Source organism: Piliocolobus tephrosceles, chromosome 2, assembly GCF_002776525.5.
Source record: "Piliocolobus tephrosceles isolate RC106 chromosome 2, ASM277652v3, whole genome shotgun sequence".
Taxonomy (NCBI): domain Eukaryota; kingdom Metazoa; phylum Chordata; class Mammalia; order Primates; family Cercopithecidae; genus Piliocolobus; species Piliocolobus tephrosceles.
This window is the reverse complement of record NC_045435.1, coordinates 98330463-98341918: the sequence shown is the minus strand read 5'-3', so window position 1 is coordinate 98341918 and position 11456 is coordinate 98330463.

Below are 11456 nucleotides of genomic sequence, written 5' to 3'. Positions count from 1 at the left end.
AAGTCCTTTTTCTACAAAGGAACTTCCATCAGTATACAAGTTGAGGTTGGGATCAGTCAAGGGAACCTCTGAAAGGTCCCCTCGAGCAGCATAGGTTTGAGCAATCACCTATTGACAGTTATGTTCTATCTTTTCTTCCTTGTCTAGAAGAAATGTGATTGGATTAAGAGTTGCAAAAGTGCGCAGTCACAGCACTGGCCCTTCAAGTAATAGAGCCTGATATTTAAGCAAATGATTATCTGACAGCCACAAGTCTCCTTTAGCAGTGAGTATGCCGTTCACATCATGAGATGTCCACACAGTAAGATTTCTTCCTTATGTTATTTTAACTGCTTCAGATACGAAGACTGCTACTGCCGCCACTACCCGTAAACAACGAGGCCAACCCTTTGCCACTACATCAGTTTCCTTACTCAGGTATGCCACGGGTTGCAAGCTCGTCCCTTGGACCTGTGTAAGGACTCCTAGAGCTATTCCTGTTTTTTCTGTGACGTATTAAGAAAAATCTTGCCCTGTTGGCAAGCTTAACACTGGGGCTTGAGTTAGGGCCTTCTTTAGGGTCTGGAAAGCTGCTTCTGCTTCAGGTGTCCATCTTACTAAATGAGTTTTGGCTTTTTGAGTTTCCTTAATTAGTGTATATAGTGGTCTGGCTATTTCACCGTACCTGGGAATTCATATTTGGCAGAAGCCTGTTATGCCAAGGAACACTCTTATTTGCTTTAGGGTTTGGGGATGAGGATAAGCCAGTATAGGCTGGATACATTCCTCACTGAGGGCCCTGGTGCCTTTGGATAATTTTAGCCCTAAGTATTTAACCTGCTGTAAGCAGAGCTGAGTCTTTGGTTTGGAAACCTTGTAGCCATAGGTGGCGAGGAAATTTAAGAGCACTTGGGTGGCTTGATGGCATAAGGTTTCTGAACGGGCAGCTAAAAGTAAATCATCCATGTACTGAAGGACAAGAGTGTCCCGGTATGAGAACTGGCTCAAGTCTTGGGCTAATGCCTGGTCAAATAGATGGGGGCTATCCCTGAACCCTTGGGGTAAAACAGTCCAGGTGAGTTGAGATGTTGGGTTCAAAGGATCTTCAAAAGCAAATAAGAATTGAGAGTCAGGATGTACAGGGATGCAGAAAAAGGCATCCTTAAGGTCCAGGACTGTAAACCACTCTGCTTCCTCTGGTGTTTGGGAAAGCAGAGTGTAAAAGGTAGGTACAGCTGGGTATAGGGGGACAATGGCCTCATTGATAATCCTGAGATCCTGCAATAACCTCCACTGTCCATTGGGTTTCTGTACTCCTAAGATTGGAGTATTGCAAGGGCTATTGCTTGGTTTTACTAGGCCTTGGGCTTTTAGGTCCTTAATTTTTTGGAGTCCTTGTTGAGCCTTGGGTCTAAGGGGTACTGCTTTGGTGGGGAAAGGGGGCGGAATCCTTTAGTTTAACTTGAACAGGACGGGCATTCTTTGCTCGTCCATATTGTCCTTCTCTTGCCCCGACTTCAGGATTAATTCCTTCCTCAAGCAGGGGACAACAAATGGGTGTTCCTTCTCCTATGTTCAGGTGTATAACGGCCTCTGCTTTTGCTAGAATGTCTCTCCCTAACAAGGGAGTGGGGCTTTCAGGCATAATTAGAAAAGCATGTGAAAGAGTAAAGTTCCCCAGTCACAACTTAGTGGCTGGGAGAAATATCAGCCACTAAGTTGTTCCCCAGTTACAACCAGACAGTGACTGGCTGTCCTAGGACCCTTTGGATAATGACAGATCTGGGGAAGTTGTCCAGGACAGGAGAGTAAGACTGAGAAGGCCGCGCCAGTGTCCAGAAGACAGTTAACCTCCTGGCCCTCAATGGTCAAGCATACACGGGGCTCTGTGAGGGTGATGGCATGGGCTGGCGCTTGCCCCGGGCACCCTCAGTCCTGCTGCTGGATCATCTGGTTAGTGGTTCTGACTCAGGACCTTCATCCCCGGGGCAGTGGGCCTTCCAGTGATTCCCGTGACATAAGGGGTATGGACGAGGGGACAGCTTATTATTATTATTTTTTAAAGCAAAACTCCATTTTTATTATTTTTAAATTCCTTTGAATTCTGGCCTGTATGCCATAGGATTTCTGGAATGTCACATTTCTTTAGAAAATTTTAATGTTAAGTCTAGGTTCATTAAAAAATACTAACAAAGTTTAGGAACATACTTGGTGTTTCAGAAGACATATGGTAGGTATATTTTTTTGGAAAGTACCTGGATTTTGAGAAATTCAGACCAATCTAAATTTACCTTGCCGTCCTTGGTCATGTACTCTCAAAGACCAAAATAGCAGATTTATAACAGTATAAACCAGCAAATTCTTGCCATTCTTTTGGTTTGTTAGTCTTCTCTATACAAGTTTGATTTTACACATACACCCTGGCATTCTTGAGTCTGGTTCTAGTTACTGGTTTAATGACAATGATTTAAGGCAGAAAAGGAATAATGACCACATATAAGGGAGCCTCCTCAGGCAAGGAAACAACAGCTTTTTTTTTTTTTTTTTTTTTTTTTGAAAGCCAGGGAAGAAGAGCAACTTCCAAATAATAAAATTTCTTCCTTAGGTAATGACGGTGTAGAGCGCCTCATAGGAAACGGTGCAGTGAGTCATTCCTTCCTGTTTCACTTCCCCTCTTAAGAGTACCGATTTTGTGCTCATTGCCTTATGGCCACAAACAAAAAGCAAAGAGTTAGGCTATACGTTGCTAAACTACAGAATCAGTTGAATTCCTACTTTTTCATGCACATCAGTTCATGTTTTAATTTGGTACTTTGGGGTTTTAAGCCTGCCATTCTTTTGCAATGTCATAGAAATCAGCCACCCTACCAGAGGGGTGCTTACATTTCTTGTGCTCTTCAAAATATTTTATGGTACCCACAACTTTTTCCTACTGAAACTTACTCTCAGTAAGACATTGTTCTAGATCATAATAATTACATATTTAATTGACTATTTTGTCATAAGACTCCAATTTTTTTTTTCTGGAATCATATATGCATATATTAATGGAAAGTATTTCTCTTCTACCCCGTCTCAACAGCACAGCCCCAAACACCCTACAGTTCCCTAGATATTATCCGTTCTCATTTTTGTATCAATATCTGTATCAGTTCGGATCTTTCCAAGCAAGTGAAACTCATTTTTGGCTAACTTAAACAATAAGTGAATTTGTTGAAAACCTAAGGGCGTTATAGAATTACTGAAAAGGTTAGAGAGCAAAGTTTAAAAATTAATTGCAATCAAGGCATTTTGGGGACCCAAGAATCAGAAATTCCAGGAAGAGATCCATAACAACACGGACTGGATGCTGCCACTTTGTACGAGCAATGGTGTTTCTTCTATCCTTGCATAACAGTTTCAATATTTAAATCCCCAGAAGACAGAATCCAATTGTGGAAGTATAGATCATTTACTAGGGAGTAAGAAAGAAAATTGTGGTTCTATTTGAAATGGTAAATGGAGTTTGGATGATCAAAACTGACAAGTTATCCTCTACACATGGGCAATTATGAGCCAATACAGCTTTTGAAAATTTACATAATATTTTGTTTGTGTGTTTTGTTCTAAAGTATTTTATTATTATGCTTTAAGTTCTAGGGTACATGTGCACCACGTGCAGGTTTGTTACATATGTATACATGTGCCATGTTGGTGTGCCGCACCCATTACCTCATCATTTACATTAGGTATATCTCCTAATGCTATCCCTTCCCCCTCCCCCAACCCCACAATAGGCCCCGGTGTGTGATGTTCCCCTTCCTGTGTCCTAGTGTTCTCATTGTTCAATTCTCATCTATGAGTGAGAACATGCAGTGTTTGGTTTTTTTGTCCTTGTGACAGTTTGCTAAGAATGATGTTTTCCAGCTTCATCCATGTCCCTACAAAGGACATGAACTCATCCTTTTTTATGGCTGCATAGTATTCCATGGTGTATATGTGCCACATTTTCTTAATCCAGTCTGTCATTGATGGACATTTGGGTTGGTTCCAAGTCTTTGCTATTGTGAATAGTGCTGAGGCAGCTTATTTCTATTTGGACAATCTTTTTTAAAGTGTCCTTATAGACCGCACTGGAAGCAAGCTCTATTAGGCATTCGATTTGCCCGGGTTTTCCCCTTTCCAGAGCCTCCAAAGTCTGCTTGTCTGAGGGCCATGACTAAAGCGGTGGCCTTTCTTTATCCTGTTTGTCCCATTCTGCCTGCTCCTCCTGATCTCTGTTATAAAAAACCGAGGTTGCCAAGTTCAATAGGGTTTCCAAGTTTTGCTCCAGGCCTAAGACGGACTTTCGAAATTTTTTTCTAATGTCTGCAGCTGACTGAGTGATAAACTTATCCTTTAAGGTTAGTTGGCCTTCAATAGAGTCAGGTGACAGGAAGGTATGCTTCCTCAATGCCTCCCTTAGTCTCTCCAGAAAGGCAGTGGGATTTTCCTCCTTTCCCTGTGTTACAGTGGACATCGTTTGATAATTCATAGGCTTCTTTCTAGTTTTCCTCAGTCCTTCTGGCACGCAAGTTAGCAAATGTCTGCAGCACCAATTTCCATGTTTGGATCCTGTGTCCCAGTGACGGTCTACAATGGGAACTGCCTGCTGGCCTGTGGGGAATTGTTCTTTCCTCTGTTGTCATCCTATCTCTCATTTGGGGTTAGTGTCTGATTTAGCAGTAACATTATTTCTCTCCATGTCAGATCAAAGGATTGCCCTAACCCTTGTAAAACATCACTTTAGCCATCAGGGTTATCTGAGAATTTACCTAGGTCTATTTTAATTTGCTTTAAGTCTGAGAGAGAAAAAGGTACATGCACTCTGGCTGGGCTGAATTCTCCTCCTTCTACTGCTTGGAGGGGGCGTAATCGGGGAATATTGGCACCTTTGGTTTATTGTTTACCCCTTTGTCTACCTCCTTTTGGACCGTTTGGGTTGAAGGGGGGTCCTTATTAGTTGGGGAAGGAGTCGGGAGGGATGCCGGGGTAGGGAAGTAGACTCTGAGGCTTCCTGTAGGGCATAAATCACAGTTTTGACATAATTGCGAGTTGTCTCTTAATGAAAAGAAAGTTTGTACATATGGCACTTCACTCCATTTGCCTTCTTTTCTACAAAAAGGTCTTGCTGTAAGATGGTGTTATAATGTATGCTTTCCTCAGGAGGCCAGGTTTCTCCCCCTTGAAGAGGATATTGTGGCCAGGCGGCACTGCAGAAGAATATGTTGTTTCTTTCTTAGTATCTGAGGGTCAGATTGGTCCTAATTCTCCAGAATACATCTTAGGGGCGTTTTTGCCTTGGGGGGAACGTTTCCCATCTGAAAAAATAACATAGGGATGTCAGCACCCCTAGCCATTTTCCGATGAGCATTAGTCCTAGAGCGTCCTCTATGGTCCTAATGTTTATTCCTTTCCAGGGTGCGTAACCACCCATGGACCTCTGCTTATCGGATTAGTTACGCTCACTGATGTAGCAGTCCTGCACCTGTTTTCCCGCCTTTCTTGACCACAAAGAAAGGGGTCTGGGCTGCTGGATTCTAGTGGTCCTTTACCAACTCGTCCAACATTGCCTTTGTGTTCAGGGGTGAGTCCTAGAGCTGGGCTGGGTTCCTGAGTATTTCATAACAACCCAGCTGCCCCATCAAGGTGCATTCCCATAAACAGTTCTTATGCAAATTCGTTTCAGAGAGGGTGTAGGTAACTTTTTGAGTCCAGATTGAGATAGAGTTTTTTGATTCTGTAAGTACTTTAAGGCTTGGCTGAATGTAAACAGCTCCAACGTTTGAGCAGACCAAGTATTAGGCAATTCTCCTGTCTCTGCTTCCACAAGAGTCTCCCTATCAATTACTGAATACCCATTGTGGTTTTTTCTCAATCACCTGTCCTGAAGGGAGTTCCTCCTAGCTGTGGTCGGATCTTTGTATGGTAATTAAGATTTAAATCCCCTGTTAGGAAACCTGCTGGGTTAAGGGGATTTTCAGTGGTTAATGTTAAATCACCTTTTTCTAACACAATAGCCCCATACTTTTAGATTTTTGAGTTAGTAAGCTACCTTTTTGATTTTTTACTTAGAATAATTCTGAACTGGTGAAATGTGCTCACAATGAGGTTTCCTCTAAAAGTTACTTTTCTACTTTCTTCTGTTAGCAAAGCAGTTGCTGCTACAGACTGAATGCATTTGGGCCATCTGTGGGTTACTGGGTTAAGGATTTTTGATAGGAAGGCTACAGGTCGTCAGTGGTCTCAGTGTTTTCAGGCTACATCCTTGTTTACACTGACAACAAGGTAGTATTGGAGTGTTATAGGGTCACAGAGAAGACCTTCAATTATCAATTATAGGTTTAAGTTTACCCTGGCTTTTAAAGGAATAGGACACATCTTTTTTTTTTTTTTTTTTTTTACTATTTCTATCTTTCTCTTTCTCTCTTTGACTCCCTTTTTGTCTCTCTGCCTCTTTCTCCTCTCTATCGCTCTGTCTCTCCTCTCTATCTCTCCTCTCTGTCTCTCTCTTCTCTTAGCCATTTACAAACTTGGGGCCCTGGCAAGGGTGATGGGGAACGGGTCCCACATATAACTGCCCATGTCGAGAGCTGTACACTTAAATCAGGAGGGACACCAGGGACAAGACTCCCTGTGTTTATAGCCTAGATACCTAAGGACGCAGTGTAGAGCTTCCTTAGATCCCTTTGGAGATACAACTTGCTAGAGGAAATGAAAGTCTGAACCATTAGTACCTGGGAGGTAGTGATGGGAGGAAGTAGATTCAGAGGTAAGGAGAATTTTGGGGCTACACTTTCAAAAAAGTCGTGGTCGGGACCCAGGAGGTATGGGTCAGAAGGAAAGGCAGGGGCACATACATGGGCGACTGTTGAATAGAGACTTCTGGCTGTAGGACCAGGAGTTTGGGACAATAACTTTCTGCCTCTAGTCAGCCCCAGGATTCCCCAGGAAAATTGAAAGTGGAAGCTGGTTCCAGGCAGATCAATGTTCCCAACCCAGAAGGGTTGGGGGTTGTTATAAAACCCTTCCCCAGACAGCCTCACACCTGACTCTTAAGTCTGGTGGCCATGCTAATCATTTTTAACTGGCTGACAGGTGCCCGGTATTTTCCTCCAATTCTAAGGAAGGATAGGACAGTATAGCAAGTGAAAGTGGTCCAATATTACTCACCACTTTGGAGGTCCCTTTGTGGTCACCAAAATGTTACCAGGGGGTCCTTGCTCCCAGAGCTCCCAAGATGGTGGGGGGCCACTTCCAAGATGGCAGCAAGCCTCTTGTGCTCTGACCTGGGGTTCTTGGCCTCACGGATTCCAAGGAATGTAATCTTGGGCCATGAAATGAGTGCTACAGCTCTATTAGAAGCTGTGGGTCACGGAAGAGAGCCATGGAACCCAGCGACTAGTGTTCAGTTCGATTAGGATGAATCCAAGCACTTAGCCTTGCAGGAACAATGGCAAGCCTTTAGCCCAATCCGGAGCGGCAATGGGCACCTCACTGGATCAGGAGCACAGCAGACACCCTGCTGGATCCAGAGGAGTGGAAGTCAGCGGTGGGTCTGCGACGACGACAAACAGCAGTGGTGGACAGCGAGCGAAAGCTCGACTGGAGCGATAACAAACACGGACCAGTAGAGTGTGCAGTTTCAAGATTTTATAGAGTGAAAACAGAGCTCCCATAAAGTGGGAGGGGACCCAAATGGGGTAGCTGTTGCAGGCTTGAATGCCTGGGTTTATATCCTGATCATTGTCCCTCCCGCTGTGCTATCAGGCGATAGATGATTCTTTACCTCCTGTTTTTGCCTAATTAGCATTTTAGTGCGCTCTTTTTACCACCTGTTTGGTTGGGTGTGGGCTAAGTGCAGCCCTGTGTTTAAGTGGATGTGGTCACCTTCCCAGCTAGGCTTAGGGATTCTTATGTGGCCTAGAAAATCCAGCTAGTCCTGTCTCTCAATGTCTTCTTAGTCTCCTACAGTCTCGGAAAGTTCCTCAGCCTTCTTCATGCTTTAATACTTGAAAAGTACTTGGCAGTTATTTTGTAGAATGCCCCTAAATCTGTTTGGTGGTGTTTTTTTTTTTTTTTTTTTTCTTCCACTTTTAAGTTCAGGGGTACCTGTGCACATTGTTACACAGGTAAATGTGTCCTGTGGTGGTTTGCTGCACGGATCAAACCATCACCCAAGTATTAAGCCCAGCATCCGTTAGTTATTCTTCCTGATGCTCTCCCTTCCCCACCCACCCTTGTTTGGTGTTTTCTTATGATTATATTAAGACATGTATTTCTGGCAAGAATACCTCAGAAGTGCTGTTGTACCCTTAGTACATCATATGCAGGGGTGTATGATGTCATCACATCCCCTTACTGGTGATTTTAATTTTGATTACTTGGTTAAAATGGTATCTGCCAAATTTCTTCACTATGAAATTATTATTTTCCCCTTTGTAAATGATAAGTATCTTATGGTGAGACACACTTTGATACTATGTAAATATCTGTTTCTCATAACTTCATCCTCTAATTTTAATATTCATCAATGATTCTTGCCTGTAACAGTTATAACTGGTGCTTGCCAAATGGTGATTTTTGTATTTTCATCATTTTTTCTATACTTGTTACTGTGGGATTCTTCAGTAAGGAAGAGCTCACCCTTTGATACTACTTAGTCAGTTATTTATTTATATCATTATGGACTCATATTTATTCTATGGGTTACAACCTATTACTATAATTATTTATTTTGTTGCTAAAATTGTCCCAGATTTGTCCACTGGGGACACCTTCAGTTTGGCTCCTGTGTTCTTTTGACATGCCTCCATCATTTTAGGGGGTTTTCTTGCTTTCTGGCACCACAAGATATTTTATAATCATCTTGTACTGTCCCTGCTCCAATGCTGGAATCAACCATTTCTCCAACGAACCCTGATTCTTTTAATTAGGAACCAAGATCTGAGTACTAGGTGTGCTCATTGCTACTAAGTTGTTATTTTTTCTAGGCCATCTAGTGGACAGAGCTAGAAAATAGACATGCTCTATCTATCTATCTATCTATCTATCTATCTATCAATCATGAGTTCATTCTGGTATCTTTGGTTCCAATCCAAACACCACAGTCTTCATTCTAGTCTTCCCTGTCTTTTTGTGTGTGTGTGTGTGTGTGTGTGTGCATGTGTTTTAGACAGAGACTCGCTCTGTCACCCAGGCTGGAGTGCAGTGGTGCCATCTCAGCTCACTGCAACCTCCACCTCCTGGCTTCAAGCAATTCTCCTGCCTCAGCCTCTGGAGTAGCTGGGATTACAGCAGGTGCCACCATATCCAGCTAATTTTTGTATTTTTTAGTAGAGACGGGGTTTCACCATGTTGGCTAGGCTGGTTTTGAACTCCTGACCTCAGGTGATCCACCTGCCTTGGCCTCCAAAGTGCTGGGATTACAGGTGTGAGCCACCGCGCCCAGTTTCCCCTGTCCTTTGTTGTAACTCCTTTCTCTGACAAAAACCTAGCTCTTATTATCTACAATATAGTTACTCATTTACTTAAATATAGTATACACATAGTTTCAGAACTGTAAATCCATCTCTGTGAAAAACAAATACACTAACTAGGATAACAATACTTGTGTACAGTTCTTTTCATCTTTAGCTTTACAATATGTGGTCAATATGCTATTTTTTGGTTACTTAGATTAGTCCTTTTCTTCCCCATCCTCTTCAATGCAGTTATGATGTTTATTTGTATCACATTAGGTTTATTTGTTGCTGTTGGATTACTTCTTTGTACAGGTTGGTTTTAATTACCTATTTGGGGATGGGGTGTATGTGAAGCCTTACTAAGATTCTAAAATCAGTATTACACAAAAAGCTATACTCAGAGAATGGTCCCTCCCCTCCCATCCCGTCTACCCCATTCCATTCCCTCATTCTTTTCACCCATTCCCACCCACTCACCCTCAGAGATAATTAGTCTCATTAGTTTGTGACTTGTTCTCCTGTATTTTTTTCACAAATGAGTAATACATGTGTATTCTTATATCCCCTTTTATTACATGAAGAGCAGCTTACTAGAGATACTCGAGCATTTTGCTTTCTTCACTTACCAATATGGTCTGGAAATCATTCCATATCAATGAATAGACATTTTCCTAATTGTTTTTTACAGTTGCATAATGTCACTTTTTTATTTTTGAGATAGTCTCACCCTGTCACCCAGGCTGGAGTGCAATGGAGCATTCATAGCTCACAGCAGCTTCAATCTCCTGGGCTCAAGTGACCCTCCTGTTTTAGCCTCCCATGTAGCTGGGACTAACAGCATGCATCACTACACCTGGTTAATTATTTTATGTTTTGTAGAGATGGGGTCTTATTTTGTTGACCAGGCTGGTGTTGAACTCCTGGGCTCAAGCAGTCCTCCTGCCTCAGCCTCCCAAAGTGCCGGGATTACAGGTGTGAGGCACCGTGCCAGTTCTTGTATTGCACTGAGTGGCTATACCACTGTTTATTCAGCCAGTCTCTTATGTATATGGATATTTAGTTTTTTTCCAATATTTTGCAACACAATCAATGCTGCAGTGTGAATAACCTTGTATACATGTATTTTCTTACTGTTGGAAGTGTATCTCCAGGGTAAATTCCCAAAGTGGGATTGCTAAATCAAAAAGCAAGTGTCTACATAGTTTTTTAGGTGTATCAGTGGTCTGTAAGACTGCCCCCAGGCTCTGCAATTCACCAGAAGCATTTATGGGCCTCAAAAGTTATTCTAGGGCCAAGTGCACTGGCTCACGCCTGTAATCCCAGCATTTTGGGAGGCCAAGGTGGGAGGATCACCTAAGGTCAGGAGTTCAAGACCACCCTAGCCAATATGGTAAAAAATTAGCTGGGTGTGGTGGTGTGTGCCTGTTGTTTCAGCTACTTGGGAGCCTGAGGCAGGAGCATCACTTGAACCTGGGAGGTGGAGGTTGAAGTGAGCCAGGTTCACACCACTGCACTCCAGCCTGGGGAACACGGCGAGACTTCATCTCAAAAAAAAAAAAAAAATGTTACTATACACACTGCTACAACTTATTACAACAAATGGGTACAATGCAGGGTCAATAAAGGGAAAAGGCACAGTGGATGGAGTCTAGAGGATACTGGGTACAATCTTCCCATCTTCTCCCAATGAAAGTACATGGGATGCCCTTACTCCCCCAACAATGAACTGCAGCAACATGTGTGAGGTCTTTTCTGCCAGGGAATCTCCCTGAGTAAGAGCCCAGTATTGTTATTGGGGGTTGAACATGAAGCCACACAGTGCCTTCATGACTAAAACTTCCATGACTGAAACTGCATTGCCCAATTTCAGACCCCAAGAAGGAAAAAATGTTCAACATAAGGCACAAGCTATCTAGACAAGCTGGTACAATGTGGTTCAAGGTTCCAAGCATGCCAAACACTCTTTTAAAACATTTTTTTAGAGATAAGGTCTTG